Consider the following 21849-nt stretch of genomic DNA (forward strand, 5'->3'; position numbering starts at 1 on the left):
TATTAAATAGTTCTTGCTGTTTTTCAGAACAAAACATCACTGGAAACAACCGACTTCTATGGAATGGTTCAATGAATTCAACATTTTTCAGCAAACTTATTCTCTCCTATAGCTCTTTCATTGGAGTCATATTGTTGATATTTTAGTATCATGATAATTTACAAGGTTTTGACTGAATTTTAGTAAGTAATTAGACCTCAGCCCAAGTCTTTTCTCAGGCAGAATTCCCACTGAAGCTAGCAGGAACTCTGTTTAAAGTTACACTAGAAGTTTGATCCAACATACTAAAGTTTTACAGATTCCATGGACTTTGCAAAAGGGTCCTAGTAAAACCTAACTAAAAAAATTACTTGGTTTGTTGCAGTTAAATGTCTTTATAATGCTTACAAGGTGGAGAAGCTGCTCAGTTTGAAGGTAAGTAGTTTTTGAAACAAATAAGAGTAAGAGAATGCCAATAAGCTAAATGACTACTACATTTTTGTAAAAATAAATTTGTGCCCTGCATAGCTCTGGTCCTTTGTAGATCAGTAGGTAGCATGCATCTTAACTTCATTTAAACCTGCTCATACAAAGGCTCAGAGAGACCTGCAAAGTGCAATTCTGTATGGAGAAATAATGACATAATTCTATGTGTTTTTCCGGTGTTTTTTTCAATATGTTTGCCTGCCAATGTTTCACCCTCCCTTTCTTTCCATTATATCACTTGTAGCGGAGATGAAGCAGCCTTGGTTTCCAGTGAAATGGACGGATAGCAGCAGGTCCACAGGAAGAATTCAGGATGCTTGCCGTAAACTATCTACCACATACAGCAAACCAGGATTTTTTCCAGGATTTTTCAGAGCCAACGCAAGCCTGCATCATACAGTGAAACATTTGTCTTGAACACCCTATGGTGATTTTAATGGAAGAAGTTTTGAACAAGTGCATGGAACTCCCCTCTCCTTTTTATTTTACCTATTTTTATTCTGAGTTTTGTAAGAGGAACTTAACATTTTTTTCTGAACTTTTTCTGGCCTATCCACTTTAAATGCATGGGGGTGCATGCTCAGCATCACTGAAGAGCACAGAGTCCATTTTATGGATCCTTTTGATATGATTTAATCTACAGCATGCTTCTGGTGAAACCTTACTCTGTGTACCATGTTTGATTTCAGTTTCAATGACACAAACACAATATTCGCATAGAGATTGTTCAAAGACTTAGTGAAGAGTAAATCTTGTATTTTCACTGGTTAGATTTGTGGATTTTGAAGGTCATGCATTTTACTTTTTATGACAACATTTTTCAATTGTAAAAAACAGCATAAATCAATAGGAAATAATAATATTAATCATGATTTAATTTTACTGTTAAATAAATTAATGGTAAAATGTAAAATAGCATACTTTCAAAACGTATTTGTGTAAGAAAATCTCTACAGACTCTTGAATATGTAATATATCCTGGAATATGCAAACTACTGATTTCACATTTTAAAATACAATTACAAAGAAAAAAAGTTTTTGTTTCATGAAGAGCAAAACATTTGTTTTCCATGAGGTTGCTTTACTGGCTGACAAGTTTATTGAATGGATATATTCTTCAATCCTACACAGATTTATGCCTATGTTAACATTTAAGCAGAGAAATACATTCATTGAGTACAACACAGGCTGGAACTCCTGATACTTTGAAGAGCAAGAAAAGCTCTGTGTTTTTTTTGTTTTGTTTTGTTTTGTTTTGTTTTTTCCAAAAGTGTGTAACCCTTGTGGTTTTTTACTAAGACAATATATGTGCCTGAACCTGCAGACAATCTCCGAAAACACTAAGCAGTACTGTGCACCAGGCATTTGGATGGTCTATCCAATATAAAATCCCTGTGGGAACTAAACCAACAAGAACATTTTTTAACTTTTTTCCCCTCACTGAGCTGTGTTTGAAGCAAGAAACAAGCAGAAGATGAGAAAAAAAAAAAAAAAAAAGACCATGGCCTACCCATGGCTTTACTGTGCTGCTTGTTGTCCTATTTTTTTTTTTTTTCATCTTGAGATGTGCAGAATGGAACCCCCAAGCTAATTCGGGGGTGGGGATCTAAAACCACGACTAATAGCTCACATCACATTGTATCTAGACCCTCAGATTTCCTTCCTGTGAGCTGGAGCACTGCAAATATGCAAAAATATAGTTAAACAAATGTTTGCACTAACATATGAAAGGAGTTTTAGGCAGAAAAGAGAAATATAGATGCACACTATGTGCCAGCAGCCTCTGCAGAGTTACTGTGGTGCAGGATTTAAAATTCTCTGCATACAAACAGTTAATCACCACAAGCATTTAAAATGTCAATGGAAAAAGAAATGGTTTCCAAGAGCATATAACTGCCCAGATAGCTTTCATCAGCCCAGCCACATGAAAGACCCAGAGGCAACTGCAAAGCCACCATCAACACTAGTGCCTGTGGAGTCCTCTCTGGTGCCAGATCCTGCTGCTTCGGCTATAAACAATATCTCCTATAGCGTTACATCTAGGATCTCTGGCTGCCAATCAAACAGGAAGAGAAGGAGAAGGAAGAACTGTCTAATGCACTTGAGTAAATGTACCATCTCCATTAAGAGCTATATTTTATACCTTTGTGGAGTGAGTGGTTTTGCAAAAGGACTAACCTCCAAAATGTTAAAAACTCATTGCAGAGAAAATGTAGTGGTGGCTTGGATGCTTAATTTTTATGAATATAAATATTTTTATAGACTTCAGTCTCCCCACAAACCATTAGGCTAATGGACAAAAGGCAATTGTTCTTAAGTAACTTTATGGTCAGGCATTTTTGCATGTTTGTGTCAATTTGGGTGATGCTCCTAGTGAGCAACAAACACCAGTAGGTGTTTGCAATACACATCTGTTTTCCTCATTGGTCCTGACACAGGTGCTCCCATTGAGAGCAGAGTTTATATGCTGAAAACGGTCAAGGGAAGTTTCAGGCTGCACACATTGCTCTTGCCCATAGCAGTGTCATAATTTTGCACCTGGGTCTGAAATAGTTCATTTTTTTTCTCTGAGCTTGATGCTCAGACTAGGAACATCTACTTTTGGTGCCCAATTCTGACTGGTTTCTGGTCTGTGTGTTCACTTAGACTCACGTGATGGCTCAAATTTTCACAAGACTCAACCCAATCATTCTATTTGTGTTCATTGTCAACTCCAGACACAATAGCAAAAAGGCAGACTAGAGTTAAGGCCCCATTCTGCAAACAGCAACAGTCTGGTTTTTATTATGGTGCACGTTTAGTACAGCAGCAGTGATGTCACTTCTGCAAGTCAAGTTGAATAAAAAAGGTGTGACAAACTGCAGTTCTGGATAGCTAGTCTGTAATTACCCTGTATTTATTTAGACACGTCAGCAATAGCATTTGCATCAGGAGCTAATTGCCCCATCACTTTTATGCTAATGATTGAGTGCAAGCCCAGAAGAGCAAGCAAAAGAAAGAAAAAAAAAGACAAAAATACAGAAAGACGGGCAAAAAGAAAGACTGAAAAACGGAAAGATGGAAAGACAGACAGACAGACAGAAAGACAAAGACAGACAGAAAGACAGACAGAAAGACAAAAAAAAAGACAGAGAAAGACAGAAAGAGAGGAGAGGAGAGGAGAGGAGAGGAGAGGAGAGGAGAGGAGAGGAGAGGAGAGGAGAGGAGAGGAGAGGAGAGGAGAGGAGAGGAGAGGAGAGGAGAGGAGAGGAGAGGAGAGGAGAGGAGAGGAGAGGAGAGGAGAGGAGAGGAGAGGAGAGGAAAGGAAAGGAAAGGAAAGGAAAGGAAAGGAAAGGAAAGGAAAGGAAAGGAAAGGAAAGGAAAGGAAAGGAAAGGAAAGGAAAGGAAAGGAAAGGAAAGGAAAGGAAAGGAAAGGAAAGGAAAGGAAAGGAAAGGAAAGGAAAGGAAAGGAAAGGAAAGGAAAGGAAAGGAAAGGAAAGGAAAGGAAAGGAAAGGAAAGGAAAGGAAGAATATATATATTATATATTATATTATATACATATATTATATATATATATTTCTTAGTTATGATACTAATAATAGGAAATGTATATCGGTAAATTGTATCAGCAATGAGTTAATGCTCATCTCTGATTTCTGAGGTCCTGTCAATTCTGTGCTGAGGTGACATTACCTCAAAAGAGAAAGAAATTTACTGTAGAGTTGTAAGTGAGATGAAATTCAGATTCAGCATGTCCCATATTATTTGTGTATAAAATAGGTATTTCACAGTTCAAAACTAAGCACAATCTAATACTAAAATAGCACATGTGATTAATACTTGATAATGCAAAAAAAAACTTAACTGTGCCTAAAGAAGATTATACTGTGAAACATTTGTTTTATTTTTATCAATTAGCTTAATCTTTGATTTGAATTCTACACCCTCTGGCATCAAGAAGATGCTTGCTTTTTTTTTGCCTTTTTTTTTTCTTCTTTAAACAAAAGGATTATTCTTCTTCAAAAGGGGATTGTCTAGTTCTTTTATTGTTTTATGTCACACAGGGGAAAAATGCTTTTGAGGCATTACCTCTGAATTTAGCAGGGATGAGAGTTTACTGCTATATAATCATTAGTCAATGCAGTAGCTGAAACCTTAAACAAAAGAAAACAAACTACAAACAGGCAAGCATCCCCTAAAGGCACATCAGAACACCAGAGAGAGGAACCATGGATTTCAAACACGGCTGCCCAAGCATGTGCTAAATATTGCCACTCCTGACTTTAAAAAGTACACCAAGGAATACAACATCACCTTCTAGTCTTTGAAACAATACTGGGAAACAAGAGAAAAAGAATCGAAGGGTTTTGGCAAATGTACTTCACTTCTACGCTTTTTTATTTTGAGACTTCATGAAAATTATATTTCCAACCTAATAAAATCCTTCAGTATAAAGGAACTTTATCATAAAGCTATTAGAAAGATATCATTAAACCTCAAATGTCTTCTTTCATGATACATGCTGCACCATAACAAGCAAACTGCCTGATCCCTATGAACTGTCTCAGACAATTACTGCTTATACTGTGGTCGTGAGCCACAGGAAAGCTTTAGAAAAGATTTTTACCATGGCTGTTCAATTGCATGTACAAACAATCGCCAGGGCCACATTTGCTTTAATATGGGTGATCACCAGCCTGGGGTAACTATAACTACTTGGAAGGAGCTAATTAGAGAACTATATTTCATCCTGATATATGGCCAAATGCTACACAAATAATACATACAGTGAAATGCATCTAATTTACGCTAGATGTGAAAAAGGAAGGCGATGTGTTGAGCACAAATGAGTAGCATTAAATGTATTCTATTTTCTTAATTCCTTTCCACTGGCATATTAACTATGAATGCAGAATATACTGTTGGTGTTATTCAGGACAGTGATTGCTTCATTAATTTAAGTATTTGCCAACCCAGAATAAATTGTAGGTCAGTGATTTGAATACAGTCTACATCAGTAACAATTGGAGGTTGGATCCAGCCCCCTCATTTTGGCATCTGTAGGGTTTCAAGCAGGAGTCCAAAACACACCATCTGATGATTGTTCAGTGATCTATATAGTATGAGCTCCTCTATAAAGATAGGTGCCCAGCATGCAAAAGCTTTAATCTGTAAGTAATTGACTGAAAAAAATGACTCTGTCACGCTCCATCTAGCCAAAAGAACTGCCCATCCATTGAAGGATGCTGGTGTAGGGAAGTGCTCTCTGATATCGTATTCTGTATGCTTTTTGAGCACAAGACTCCAAAACTGCTGCTGTAGTTTGCAAGAATGAAATTCACCACTTGTCTATTAGTAGTGACAAGACAATTTGCTTGAGTCACTGGGAAAACAGAGAAGACAGGCAGCACTCACTGGTGTTCATGGGAGTCATATGCAGAACTAAAAATTGACTCTAGGAAAAAATGATGGATATAAGGTGTTGAGAAAGAAAATGAGCCAGGAAAGGATGAGAGTTACAGAAAGAATGAGCCAGGAAAGGATGAGAGTTACAGAAAGAATAGATATCAGTAGTCTTTAGCCAGAGTTTTCCTGTGTTTGGTCTTAGGCTGTTTTTCTGAAGACACGGAACAGCAAATGTGGAAGGGCAGATAGAAGCTGGATGAGTTTTGTTTTGTTTTGTTTTGTTTTGTTTTGCAGGGCCAGCTCTATAAGGTAAAGCAGACATAAGGAAAAGAAATTTGTGAGATTTTTTCCTATATTTTATTCTCCAGGTTGATTCTTCCTGAAGAAAGCATAATCTCATGGAATGATCTCTCGACTCACCTCCAAAACCCACAGCCACAAGAAATCAACAGAAGCAAAGGAGGCTTCCCTCGGAAATGGATTTTTTGCCCAGTGTCACAGCAGTGTGACCACATGAGAACAGCTGTGCCAAGACCTCTTTTCCACCACTGCCCCTGCAGCCCCTCTCAAGTCAGACACATCTTGTACCTGCAACAGTTTCACCCTTTCTGTACTGGGACATGGTTTCAGTGGGGCAGCAGACTGAGAGGGAAAGATCTGCCCATCTCTTCCATGCTTAAAAGGCACAGAACTGTCAAAGGCCTCATCATTAGATAATGACAGAAAAGGTATAACCTACCTGGAAGTTGGTCGACACCCCTCCCAGTACTAATAAGGAGCAAGTTCTTCATTCTACAGTCAGATTGCAATATAATGTTTAGGTCTAAGCTAGCTGTTATTAAAACCACTATCCTTGAAAAAAAAAATGTACTTTTTAAAGGTGTTTTGAAAGTCTAATTTGCTGGAAATGTCCTGAAGATAACACAAGCCACATGCTATGCTACAGTACTTGGAAAACAGACATTTTATTCGATAATGATGTGGGATGAGAGATATTTCATCTTTCATACATTTATTTGACAATGATGAATTTAATTCATTCTATCACATTGAATGATACATTTATATTCAGTATGTAGTTTAAAATTTCATAAATGATTAAAGTCCTTGCTGTTTTAATTATAATATGAAGAGAGCAGCTAGAACTTATTTGCAAAGAATAATGTGCAAGTCGATAAATTTGGTGAGTACTCCTGACAACATATAAATGATGACTTTAGTTGTAGGACTACCTGTGGAAGACGACTCAATAACAACAGCCCTTGTGTTTCTCTTCCAGCACGGTGAAGCTGGAGTCACATTCCCTTCCAAAGTGCAAGACAGTCTTTTCCCTGTATGCTAGAATGGTTGTGGTTTTAAAGTGAAGACATGCTATGGCAACAAAAACAACAAGCACCTCCTCTCGGCACCTGGTAGCAAACAATCTGCAGAGCTTTACAAGCTGTCCCGTACATCCTGCACTAATGGAAAAGGTCAGCTTGCCAAGCAGAGGGCTCCAGACAGCTATCATCCACCAAGTCACAAGCCATAATTTACTCCACCCATTTAAAGACTCCTAGAAGAATCAATAAGGGCTCTGAACCCACAAGGCAGGCAGCTTTTGGCCTAGACTTATGCTACACTGACATTAGTTTAGCTTTCTTCAGACACAGACACAGACACAGATTTCTAGATTGGAAGAGACCTCAAGATCATCGAGTCCAACCTCCGACCTAACACTAAGTACTCCACTAAACCATATCGCTAAGAATCTTCAGCTCACTCGCCATCAGACTGAACCACAGAAACCACCCCTAGTTAACGCAAGTACACCAAGTGACTGACCAAAAGCATAAAGGAAAGATTTCACTGACTCCTTTTGGCTTGGGATGATGCCCATGTGCAAGGGGATCATCCAAGCATCCAGGTGCGATGTCAATACCTGTCTACAATGAACTGAACCCATGCCAGTAGCACACAAGTCAGACGTGACTTGTGTTTTCTCTTCACTGTACTTTGGCTCAGGCATTGCACAGGTATCAAAAGAATATTTGGATAAACCCACGCAACTGAACATACGTTCTTCTGGTCCATTCAGACTTGTTTAAAAAAACGTTGAGGCATGGACCTTCACTCACTTTTCCTACCAGCACTCACAATGTGAAATAGTGGGGCTCCCACTACTTTTCTACTACTATTCTCCTCATGTTCTTTTTGACCTAAGAAACTTACATAAAGTCATGACACTAGAAGTATTTAATTTATAAAGAAAAATATTCATAACTTTTTCAAGCTGAAAATAGTATAAAAACTATGTGAAGTGTTATTTTCCTCTAATCCTAATTAAAAAAAAAAAAAAAAGCTAAGGCAATTTTGCTCAAATTTTGTTGAAAGAGAAGAAAAATGCCTCCAGGCTGAGGAGTCACATGCCAAAGTACAGCCCAAAGCAGACTAAACCAAAGGAATTAGAAAGTCTTCTGGAAAAGGAGAGTGTATAATGGAAAAAATGACAGACCTTTAACTGTAGTAGTGCTGCTGGGTGCCACTATAATTAACTGAAACGTACAATCTCCTAGGGTTAATAAGACACCTGTCTTGAAACTAGCAGTCATATTGGTTTTCCAAGCCTGCCACAATACTTAAAGTCTTGATGAAGTTCTTACTGTGCCAAAGGAACTTACTAACAAAGCCACTGAGTCAATTTAACCTAGTGAAACTGGACCCTGTAGACTGGGTTATCAGAGTTTTGTGTTGAGATAATTACAGCACTAAAGAGAGCATATGGGCTGTCAAGGCTGGCACATGGCCTGCGCCAGCTGTTACCTGGGTGCTTTGGAAAATCTACTGAACAGCATTTTGGACACAGAACAGCTATATGTAAGTTTTCCAAGATATCTGGTGGGAGTTCCTCATAATAAATTTATTTTTTATATAGGAGAGGATTACACCTAGTAATGTAACCACAAGAAGTATGACCTTAAACTTCAAAGCGAAAATGCCAGGGAAAAACAATCTTATATTAAAGTGAAGTGTGCCAATAGCAAGCCTCACCTCTTAAAAAAGTGAACTATCTAAAAGACTAGATATTGTATATCCCAATTTAAAAGCAGTACTCAGGTACGCCTATTTAAAAGCTTTTCCAGAAGCAATAGCTCTTTCAAAAATAATTAGCATGCCTTTTACTACTCTGAGTCAATGGGACTTCTCTTATTATTCCTGGTATTGCTACTCCATAAAAAATGTCTTCCAAATGCAATGTCATAGCTAATCAATAATCATTACTAACAACAATTATTATTGATTAACTGTGACGCTCTTACAGGACCTGCATTTATGAGATAATATTACCAAGGAAAGTGTTTCAAATAGGATGTATCCAATGAGTTAGAGAAAAATATGAAGAGGAATCAAACAGAAACGTGTCCATATCTGCTGCAGAGAACAACAACTGCAGCAACACACACCAACATTTGATAACATGAGGAATGGAAATTAAGATTATTGCATCCACGTGGATTATAGTAAATATAATCAACTATTTAGATAAATATACTTAATTACCCAAACTGAATTTTCTATGATGCAAGGTCATTCTTACTAAGCCTGTTATATCTGTGGTGTCTGTAATCTGGAAGAATGACTTGGAGACATGAAAACCAAAAAGTTGTGGGACAGCCAAAACCTAATTTCCAGAAGATAACCGGATACATCAGAGTTCTGGAAGTAAAAGTGTTTGCCATAACTATGGCTGGGGTTAGTGGCACTGCAACAGCTCTGCGACCCACCTACAAGATCCCAAACCCTATTTTTTCAAGCCAAATTATACTTAGGAAGCAGAGAATTAATAAATTCCCAGCTTCAGTTTTAAGCCACCTTATCATGCAAAAACACAGATTCGTTTCTGTGACATCATTACCTTCATGGGCCTAATGCAAGTATATCACTATTTGTTTTACATCAGTCAATTTCATGCCTTTATGAATCTCTTGAGAAATTACTGTATGGAAAGTTTTTAAGATCTACTATCCTTTAAAATATGTCACTTCAGTAAGAACACTGTTAACCCATATTTTGTCTTTTTCTGACTCAAAAATATATCAGCATCTTTGCTCTTGAAGGTGGGTTTGTAAGAAGTTTGTTCGATTAATAATTTTGTGCATGCTGAAATTCTTAACTTACCTTTGTTGATCTGCATCTACTTGAAAGCATAACTAATGCATAGAAAAGCTCAAGTACTAACAATACTGGTATCATATTTTTTTTTCAAGGCAAAATCTGCCTTTTTTTAGCTCTTAAAACTCTATTTGATTGAAAATGACTATTTTAGAGTTGAAAAATTTAGTTATTAGATTTAAATTTTTAAAACCCTATCCCTTAAAAACATTTAGGAAATCCAGTTGTATTACATCAAAGTAAGTGCATTACCACATTATATTTTGCAAGCTTTAGCAAATAAAAAATCCCCCAGAAGAATCTTAATTCTTATCTATGGAAAACATTAAACTGCTAAGCGCTAACAACTGGAATTAGTCCTTAAATCTCTAATGAGAATAATAAAACATGAGTGCAGTTTGTGCTGTAACTTGATAAGGCCTGAATTTACTTGCTGTTAGTAAAAGTTCCTGATCCAGCAGTATGGCATTTTACTCCCTGAGGTACAGGAAACAATATCTGTCCTTTAGGAGCATCCTCTGTGGTAAGCACTTCTTATCGGAGCTATCAAAGGACTAAGATGGCAGTGTAATATCTAGTAACAGCAGCTTTATGAGCAGATCCATTACTGATTTAAATCAATCTAAAGCAGGTAGTTCTGTTTAACCCGTTCAGAACAAAGCTGACCTCCTAGCAAAATAATTTGTTCTGAAAGTAACGCAAACTCTTTCTGTGCTACTAGATGTGATGCACATCTAATCTGAGCAGCGGCAGCAGCAGCAGAAGGGAGGAGGACACACTAAAAAGCTGTAAGCCAAAAAATGTTCCTTATACTAGAAGCTTGTTACTTTACGATACAACACTTTTCAAGGATATTAAATTGTATTTTTGCAAATACTGATTTAATCTTCAGATGTTATGTACTTATGAGGATACTTTGATTCTTTGCGGCGGAAAATGGAATTGTAACTTTTCTTGAACTTCCAAAAGTGAAATGAAAATATTAACTCATCAGTCAGCAGTTCAGCAAGCCACAGGTATTTAAATTCTAGGTGTTTTCACTTTATATTAATGGAGATTCCCACAAAATTAAAAATATACATATATTGAAAAGTGTGATTTACATTTTTTCATGTGCAATGGAAAATAAGAAATTTAAAAATGGTTTAAATACATTGCAAATGTAATTTATTTAAATGATTATTTGCTAATTTTGCCAGTAATTAGGTAACAGAGGTCTCTAAGCATTACTTTTTGATTAGTGTTTAGAAAGATTAAAAAAAAAAAACTTACTGCACTCAGTTTGACACAGCTATGAAATGTCAATCGGATCCCAGGCATAAGTGGCCCACAAGATGAAAAAGGCATTTTGATCTGTCAGAAGAGTGCATAAACAATATATATGAGAGACACCCTCTTACTAGTAACTTCAGTTCAAGCATTTGTATTAAATGGTTGTCTTCATGATAACTTTGGGCCTGATCCTGCTCTTTCCAAAGTCAGTAGTAGTTAAATAATTGATTGCTACAATCTATCCCCTGTGTCTTAGAAGTTAATGGGATCGAAGTGACATATAATCATCATACGTAATTTGAGGCTCTCTAACTCCTTGGATTCCCTAGTGACTTATTTTGGAGACACTTCTTTTATCCCTGGACTGTCCCCCAGAATAGTAATAAAAAAAGAAATTCAGATTCTACTAAACAACAAGACTGTTTCTCCTCCTAAAGAGCAATTTTCTCAGAGCTCATTTAGAGCCTGACCTTGTAATCCTTCCACAACCCTTCCCCAGTGACCCAAACTATGCACATACTTTTCCACCTTTGGTCTAAATCCATTCCCCTGCCAGAAGTCAAGAAAAATCTAGGCTATGGTAAACACAAGCCAGATAAGTCAGCATTTCTGTTTGTGTCTGTTAAAAAGGTTCACAAACCAAATGAAAATTCTTACACGTTTGTACTATGTTAATTACCGCAATTTAGTATTCTCCACAACTGCAAAAGGTTACACTCTTATTCATTCTTTGGTTTAAACATTTCCTATTAAGCTGCTTAATTTTAGTTCACTAAGTGCCTTCACACTACTTTATGCAAACGTGAACTCTTTGAGATAACCAAATCAGCATGAATTTTGTATTAGAAATATATTGCAACATTAATAAAACAAAACAGTGTATTTTCTTATGATAATATGGTTTAAAGAAATAGGTTTATTTTCTAGTTTCATACCATACAGCTGTCAATCTATTCATTTTCTTCTGCCTTTATTGGTAGCTATATCTTTCTTATTATATAATAATTTTGATCCTCCAAACTATTTTGCTTGAGCATTAGAAAATATCCAAGTGCTAAAGCGAGGGATGGTGCCCAAAAATATGCTACTGAACTTCTCTGACAAAACTGGAAACTGCTCTGTAACAGGATCAATTTTTTGCATCCACAGACTATTGCTTTTTAAAGCTATTATGGTAGTAAAATATTAAAACAGGCAGAGATATTTCCAGTTCTGCAGAAAGAGATGAACTTAAAAAGCTTTACCTTCGGTACCTTTTCAAAAACTCTTAGGCAAAAAAAAAAATTTTTTTCTTCTGATACAATAATAGAATTTATGCTTTTTATATCACATATGGTTTTAACACTTGCAAAGTTTCTGTCAAAATGAAAGCTAAAAACAGGCCCAGAGCAATGCAGTACAGTTTTTAAGAGTATGTCAAATTATCTTAAATAGCCATTTTTTAAATAAAATATGAAATCTTGAAGCAGACAGCAAAGAATTGTATTGAGTGTAAAAATCTTTCATTTAGACATAAATTTAAAGAACTCATATCCATGAATCTTAAGAAACCCGGGAATATTGTTTCCTAATTGCCATGGGATGTATATGCCAGTAGTATGAATGACTTTCACATGTCAGTTTTAACAAAAGTTCCTCTAAATGTATTTCTTTAAACACACTGTCATTCGTAAGTCTGCGGAACTACAGGAACAGATGAACAGTAGTATTTGTACATGCTTTTTCTTCATGCTGCAAATGTAATTCTACATTTCAAGGTTACCAAGAGAGAGTAAGGCATTATCATTGTTTTTTCAGTCTGATTGTCCCATTTAGGTGATGTACATGCTCTGAGCAAATTAATTGGTTTGCATTTTGTTTATATTTATTAACTGAGATTAGGAAAGGCAGTAAAATACTATATCAAAGCATTATGGAGAAAGCAACTAAAATCAATCTTTCTAGTGTGTCACAGACAGCACTTATTTTAATCTAAAATATGTTCTTTGCTGCCTTTGGTCTATTCCGGTAGATAATAGCTTGTACCAAATATAGGGCTACAGACTCCTCTATTTGAAAATAAAAACTAGAAACAATAATAAAAGACATATCAAACTTCCATTAATAGAAGAACAAAAGAAAAACAAAACCTACAGTCTGTTAGATTTCTGTTTTTCGAGCTACCAAGATTTTATTTCTGTATTTAAAAATCATCAATGCATTATTTCCACACGGCTACTGCCAGAATTTATTCGTTACGTCCTATCATTCAGACATTGATTTGGGGGCAAACCCTGCAATAACAAGAAATTCAGAAGGGCCTTGTAAAGAGAAAGTCAAAATTATTAAGTAATACAGTGCACTATGACTGTGTAAATAAGGCAGCTGCACAAAACACACCTCAGTCAGACAACTGTGCAAGAAAAGCATAGCCCGATTATCATTTCTTAGACTTAAAAATTATTTTTAAATTGACATGCTTGCATGTATCCAATACTGCTTCGGTCTCCCCCAGTTTCTGAAAGTTCAGAATCTAAACCATTTCTGCACCATCAGCAGCTAATTATTATTTTTTAAGCAAAGTAATACTGCATCTCCCACATAGGAAGGAAGATAAGCAACAATATCGTGCAGGCTCCAAGTTAAATCTGGTTCAGACAGCGTAATAATGATGTCATTAAGGCTCCGAGCTGAATGGGAATCAGACAGTACTGTAGTACAGCTGCAGACATAAATCTGAAAGAACTTTTTTGGCTACATTCTCAGACTTACCTTGAAAGATATTTAGGAGCTCCAGCAATGTGAGTTGAAAGAAATGTTCTCAAAGGGAGGTTTGCAGACTGAAGAACCTATGTAGGCCTTGTAGGCACTTTCTTCTGTGACAGGAAGGAACATTTTGTTAAATGAATAAACTAAGAGAAATAATTTCAGAAAAAGTGCAAACCAGAAAACAAATAAAGCTTAATACTACCACAAATAAATGAGACTAAGGCAATTGTGGGACTGCTCAAAGCCTTTTTGCCTTGCTGAATGAAAGCAATCCCTAAGACTGAATGGGTAATGAGATCCTGGCTCCTGAGATTTTAGCTTTCTTAATCATGTTCATAATTAATTCAAGAACATTGATAATTTCATTACATTCTTTTTGTCTTATCAATAAATGATGTGCCTGCACTTTTGGTCCTGTGTACAGGGAGAAAGGAGATGCTTTGGGTAATATTGCACCAGGAATCATGTATGTATATATGTAGATATGTATATATATTATCTATATGACCCAAAATAGTGATGTGGTAGTTATTATCCTTAACCAGGCCTCTATTATCAGAATATGATGACAAGCAGTTACAAATAATTAATAAGCTTTTTATGCAGAAATGCAAAACCCTTTAAAGAAAAATATGCTGCAAACAGAATTCCTGTCTAAAAGATATGTATCCAGAATACAATATATTTTCAGAGAGATTTAAAAATGGATTTTACATGAACTCAAATTACAAATGTATTTTTAAAACATCTCTAGATTCTCTTTTAAAATATCATTTTAAAAAGTCCAAGTTCAGCCCCTCTTTCTATTTGTAGAGATATGCCCTTCTGTTTGTCCTTCCAAACCCATTTCCAGTATCAGCTTACATCTAACACCATGCTGTACTCACCCACTCAGCTGAAACTGTCTGGGGCTTTTTGCATTTTTTTTTTCTTCTTTTTTTTTTAATGAAGACTGAAAGCTCTTGCCTTATCTATCAGTCAGTCAAAAGGGAAGCTTCCCTTCAGGGTTTTCTACTTGCTCTGTGGAATATTCAACAAAGCAACAGATACGGTTTGCTCCCTTTTTTATTTTTGTTGATTTAGAAGAATCACTGTTTTCAGACAGCAGGGTCTGTAAAAGCAAAAGTTTCTGACCAGAGCCAAAAGCTGCTGTGTTATTTGCTCTCACTTGCACCTTATTTCACTTTGACATCAGTAAAACCATTGGTGGAGAAAATGACCCTCTGTAAGAAAGGGCACCATAAACAGGTCCCAAATAGTGTAATAAACAACTGCGACAATGTTCAGAACACAGGCTACACTTAGAAAGCATCTACCACACTGAGGCAACCACTGCTCTCTAAGTAATAATGTTTTACAAGTAATAAAACCAAGCATGGGTTATGAACAAGTTAAAAGCCAACTTAAGGACATATATTTTCTCCACCAAATGTTCTAATTTCCCCAGCTTCATGGTGATGTTACTCTACTAAACGTCTGCCTGGTCCAACAAACCCCACAAGTGGCTTTTAGCGAGTACAGCATGTGCGAGGCCAGTTCCATTCTAAATATCACCCAATAAAGAAAGACCATAGATGTAGGTGTGGATAAAGGGTTTCCATTCTGAACATGCTTATCAGGACTACAGGGAAAAAACAGCCTAAATTTCATACATATGTAATGTTTAGTGGCCAAAACTAAGCATGTATTGTTTATTCTGCTAAGAAAAAAGAGTCTGAGCACCAATCCCTGGACCAAGGTCACAAGGCACCAGCTGCCTCCAGCCCATATTGCATATAGCTAGCACCTTCAAACAGATGTGTCTGGGCAGAACTTATCCAGGGAATCAAAAATACAGCAAGGGAACATGCTAGCAAACAGTGGGGTGGACAAGCAGGGTGTCACACTCAGCCTGGTCTCCTAGCCTTCACTTAATTTTATGCCTCTGCATATAAAAATACCTAGAAGTGACAAAAAAAAAATGGTGGCAAATAAAGAGGGTATCCCTAGGATTTCAGCAGCTGAGGAGAATTGTCAGGAAGTTTTGTTTTGCTAGGGAGGTTCCACAAGGAATGGGGAAGGTAGCATAAAGCATCTCTTATGGTATGAAAGGGAATCTTTTCCTCTTCGAGCTGTAAGCAGTGCTACATGAGGTTAAAGAGAGGCAAACTGAGGTAATCACAACACATATTATTTAGTCTGCTTGAAGTGTTTAATTGAAAAGACACAGGGCCCGAGCCGCCCTTTGCAGCATCCCTCCTGGATTGCCGCTGTCCCTTGGGGTGGTAAAAGCAAATCCAAATTGACTTAGGCAACCCAAACATTCCTGCTCCCAGTGGAGATGAGGGTCAATGCAAGTCTTCAAAAGAGATTTATCCCAGTGCTCCTGAGCCTCAGAATGCCACGGCCATAAACTAGAACTCAGCCTGTGCCCAGATGATCTGAATTGCCTCCCGCGGGGGCTCATCTCCTCACTGGCTGTACTCTCAGTTCAGGCATTTTAAGCAAACACCTGGAGTTAGGTGGGATGCAGCCAAAATACCATTCCTGACTGCACTGGAATGAAGGTCACTGAATGCATCCCATCCAGCAAAAAACACCCTCCCTTCAAACCTGCTATTTTTAAAGGACAGACATCCAGGAAGGTAGGCTCAGATCCTGGATTTCGATTCAGGTGTTCTTGCTGTAGGTCAATGAAATGCCTTCATATTACGAATCCAAACCTTGTTGCTGAGACCAGCAACCATAATCCCTCTCAAATTTAGGGCAACATTTCTTTGAAGCAATCCAGAACTATAAATAATCTAGAAATCTCTTTGAACTTGATCGGAACTTTTGCTGCAAGAGCTACTGACAAGATGGCATGCATCTCTAAGTAGCACGTCAAGTTTTTGGATAGGATAGTCTCAAAAATGGAGCAGTTTATGTGCTTGAAATCCCTGATCCTCATTTATTAAGCAGTTTAAATATAGCTTTAGCCTACCCTTGCTTTGTTCCTAATTCTTAAAATGAGAATAGTATGTCTTGAATTTGGAAATCTCTTATCAGAACACAAAACTTAAAATCTAAAAGATTCAGAGAGCCATACAAAAATCCATGAGGAGAATCAACTGCCCAGTTACTGACTGGTATCAACATTTTTTCAATGATAAGACATCTATAAAATTGGACAATCTTCCCATTCAAGTTTATAGAAGTATATTTTAAAATTAAATACATTCATAGAAGTGTGGGCAAAATTATATGGATTTTGTAGGATGAACTGACTATGAGAGAATAAAGTCCAAAAAGAAACACAGAATCACTTAGCAAGGCAATCTGTTGCCTGTGACAGTGATGTATGAGACATGGGTGATATATATACTGGGTGGCTTTATCAGTAAATCATTGAGTTATTTACTTCCCTGAGGAACTGGACCTCTCCCTGGAAGAGACTACACTGTGAGATGCACGAGTGGGGAATTACTATTGGCAAAGCAGTCAATTTTGATTTGTTCCCACCCAGGTTTCATAAAATGTAATTTAATAAATAATACACCACAGATATAGTTCTTCTAAATATTAGTGCTTGCAAAACAGTAGAATCCAGATCTTCCTGTTGTTTTCCTCATTAACTTAAAAGAAAATTCTCCATAAAATGGGCTAGTTTAAAACAAAGTGTTTAGCCAATACAACCCCTTGAGATGTACTGGGTAAATCCTTTATTTAAATACTTTAATGCTTTTAAACTAATGAAAAAAAAAAAACTTCTTAAATACTTTATTTGTTAAATACTTGAAAATAAATTTAAAGTCTTTTCTTCTTAATATTCATTTATTGAAGAATATATATATATATATATATAAAAGAACCTCTGTACCTGAAAAAATATTACAGCACTTCTGTTTTCTATACATCGTGTGTTAGGGGTAGAAGAGAATCTCCACTGTCTGCAAGGAACAATTGCAAGGCCATAGCAATTTTGAGCTTCTGCTACCAGCCTTTGGTATAAGGCCATCCACAGGGACTCTCAAGGACAGCAATGAACATGATGCTCCCCACAACCTCTCAGCAGGCAGAGCGGCAGTCAAAGCATGCCTTACATCCTCCTGAGCTGCTGCTGAGCTGCTTGGACATGAGGCATGCATGCACTCTGCCCCTGGGCTTCAGCTCCATGCTTCCAGATTCACTGCCTCAACATGCAGCAAGCCTGGCTTGAAAGGGAGCTCACAGGGCTGTCCTGGTGCTCAGCGTGACACTGTTGCAGAAGTCCCCTAGCTTCTTATCTTACCCTTGCTTGGTTTTAACAAACCTCCAGCGAAAGCCACATAGACTGAAAAACTACGAAATATGTACCTGGTGAAACTGCAAAAATAAATAAATAAATAAATAAATACATTATTGACACAAAACCTATAAATATTGCTATTTACTGCATTAAAAATCAGCAAAAGAGTTCAAATGCTGTAAACAGTTGGAGTGCAGAAAATGGCTAAATAGTATAGAGTGTTATAGGAAGTGTTTCCATTAACATTAATATGTTTTTCAGAAAAGCTTTGCACAAATAATAATATCAGACGCTAATTTTCAGTGCAATAAAAGCATTGACAACTTTATCATTGTTAATGCTAGGAATATGGCAATTGTGATGCATAGCATATTTTGGCTTATGCAAACAAAATATTTTTTCTTGTTTAATTCCCCCAAAGTATGGCCATTCATTGGAATCACACCCCACCACCAGTGCCATACAGTGAATTAGCTTTTTACTGATTTGAGGCTGCTACCCATATACGAATATATTTTTGCTGTCGTTATTATGTGAAAGCTGTGGAGATTCACAGACTAAAGGCTATGCATTCCTAATGCTACATGCCAGGATTTTCAAATAAGAAGTTACAAGCACAGTGAACTTAACTAAGTCATGAAACTATGACCTGATATTAAAGCATGGTTTACTCTCTGAGACATCAATAAGAATTAGTGCAGTGGGGAGGGGAAGAGTAAGTCTTGGGTCCAGCAAAGGATTTTACTTTGTCGGGGAATGTGTGATGTTTCAAAGGAAGAAAAAGCTTAAGGGACACTTGCTAATTGAAAAAGGGGGAGACAATGAGCAAGTTGCATTTATTTTCAAAACGACAACTACAAGGATTCACCCATATCTTTATTGTCATTTCTAAAAGGTTGGGTGAAAAGACATGAGGGAATCTGTGGAAAGAGTTGCTGTAAGCAAGTAACACCATAGTAAGGAGAGCTAGTACAGAACTGGACTATTTTTGAGCTACATGTAATACTGCCTTGTAACATTTCCCATCAAATACTATAATACTCGCATCAATAGTGTCTTTGACCATCCCTAGCATGCAAGAATATGACAGCTATACAGACTAATCACTCTATTTCCCTTCTGATCCTACCCTAAAGTTTGGACTGTGGTTTGCTTCTGCTTAATGTAAAGGCCATTCCTATGGCAGACAAATATCACAGCACTGGATTTGGATGAATCCAATTTTGGGACTAGGACCAAATGTGCGATGTGACAGTAAATCGTATGCTCATTTAAATGTGTGTTCATATACATTCGTCCACACTTAATCTTGATATCCATACCAGCTCAGAACTGGGCAGGGCTGAGTTGGTTCATGTCCCATAAAGGCTCTGTGAATGAGGGAAGAGAAGAGGATGCTGTTTACCCCAACTTTAGAAAGGCCTTTGCCACAGTGTAGTGTCCTTGTAGATGTCACAGAGATATGGGCTCCAGCAATGCTGGCAAAGTGACTAGTCAGGCTCGAATATTAGTGTCCAGCAGTACAATGTCCAAGAGGTGACTGGTTACAGGCAGCCTTCCTCAAGGCTTCATGGCTGGCCCTGTAACATCTCTGTTAGCAGCCCAGATGATGAGGTGGAATACCTCATCAGCAAGTTCATGAATGACCTCAAAATGGAAGGCATAGTCAATATGCTGGAGGACAGACATTCAGAGGGTCTCAACAGGCTAAAGAAAGGATCTGAGAGAAATCACACAAGGTTCAGCAAATAAACAAAATGCAAAGTCTTGTACCTGTGACAGACCTGTACTGATGGCTGACAAACTAGAAAATGCTTGGGGAAAGATAACCCAGTGATTTTGGAAGGAAATAAGTTGAGCTTCAGTCAGCACTGAGCTCTTGCAGAGAAGAAAACCAACTGCATAGTGAACTGCGTTGGTAAAAGCGTAGCCAGCAAGCCAAGGAAAGTGATTATTCCCCACCGTTACACTTTTCTGATTGCATCTGGAGTAATGTGCAGTTTTGGACTCCCCAGTACAAGAGAAATAATGAACCAAGCACAATGAGGGGCCACAACAGTTAAGGCCTTGGAGTTCACAACATAATGAAGAGGCTGAAAGAGTTTGTTCAGGCTAGAAAAGAGGAAGGGGAAATCTTATTGCTGTCTTCAACTATTTGCCTACTAGGAGGCTATAGAGAAAATGGATTGACCAGGCTCTTCTTGGCGAACACAGCAAAAGAACAAGAGGAAAGAGACCCAAGTTTCAGGGGGGGAAATGCTGGACAAATGTAATGAAAATATTCTACACAATGACAGTAGTCAAATGTAGGAACAGGTTGCTGGAGAGGCTGTGGGATCTCCAGCCATGGAGGTGATCAGAACTGACTGGCCACAGTGACAGCCGCAGCCACAGCCAGCCTGCTCTGCCTGAACTGCTGAGTGGGGAGTTAGACCAAAGCATCTCCTCCACAGCAGATTACACTGCTGTTTTGTGAGTAGGAGGGTTAAAGAACACGACAACATATTGCAGACACAAGACTATAGCATAATCAGAAACTGCTTAAACCATGAAGTATGCAGTCCTACATTTCCCACGCTCTAAACTTCAGAGGTGGTGAAATGGTGTGACCAGTTACTTCTTCATAGCATTCTGTCTGTGCAACTCCTATCACTGACATTATTTTCATTAAACACTTTAAACTTCATTTAGAGAGCAAATATAAATTGCATCAAAGCTTTAAAACAGTCACCAAATTTCCTCTCTGCTTAAATAGATTCTTAATGAATGCTAAATCAATCATTATAACACCATAAGATATTAAGTTGTTATATACCAGTTTTGTTCTTGCTATGACCTGCTCAAATGACATTTCCTTGAAGTGTTTTTAATAACAAAATCAATCATTAATTTCCAAGTCACAGCAGCCACAGTCGTCAAAGGTGAAGTGAAAATATTTTGAAGACCCTCTTTACATAACAATTAATTTATGAAGACTTAATTATCATAAACAGTTGACCTAATCTCACAAGTCTGTATACTCCTTTTCACTGTTCACTACGACGGATTCAACTCTTATCTGATAGATCTATTAACAGTTTTAACTATTATTAACAGTAGGAACATTGGGTACTTATTCTGCTTTTTCATATAATATATAGTGGAAGTCCAGTCATACCCATCACATACAGACATGTCACATGTATCAATATAAAAGTGATGCATTTAAGTCACACATACATGAGCCAGGGGGATATAATAGATGAAGAACTTAATATTTTTTAAGCACAGGCAATTTTTAAGCATGCAATGATATATGTCAATACAACTTTTTCAAGGAGCAGGTGTGTAAGTATCTGCATTGACAGTGACAAAATACAGAAGGTGAGATTGGTCAACACTGAGAAGAAGTACAGAAATGAAGAGGATGAAAGTATAAGAAATACAAGATTACCAGAAGGGTAATTAGAAACACTGGAGAGAGGAAAATGTATTTGTTGCAGAAATAGCAGAAACCAGAAAGATCTACAATAGAGCTTGAAATAGATGCCATAATCACAGAAGATATTAAGCATTTGCATTAAAAAAAAAAAAAAGTATG

Source organism: Cygnus atratus, chromosome 1, assembly GCF_013377495.2.
Source record: "Cygnus atratus isolate AKBS03 ecotype Queensland, Australia chromosome 1, CAtr_DNAZoo_HiC_assembly, whole genome shotgun sequence".
NCBI lineage: Eukaryota > Metazoa > Chordata > Aves > Anseriformes > Anatidae > Cygnus > Cygnus atratus.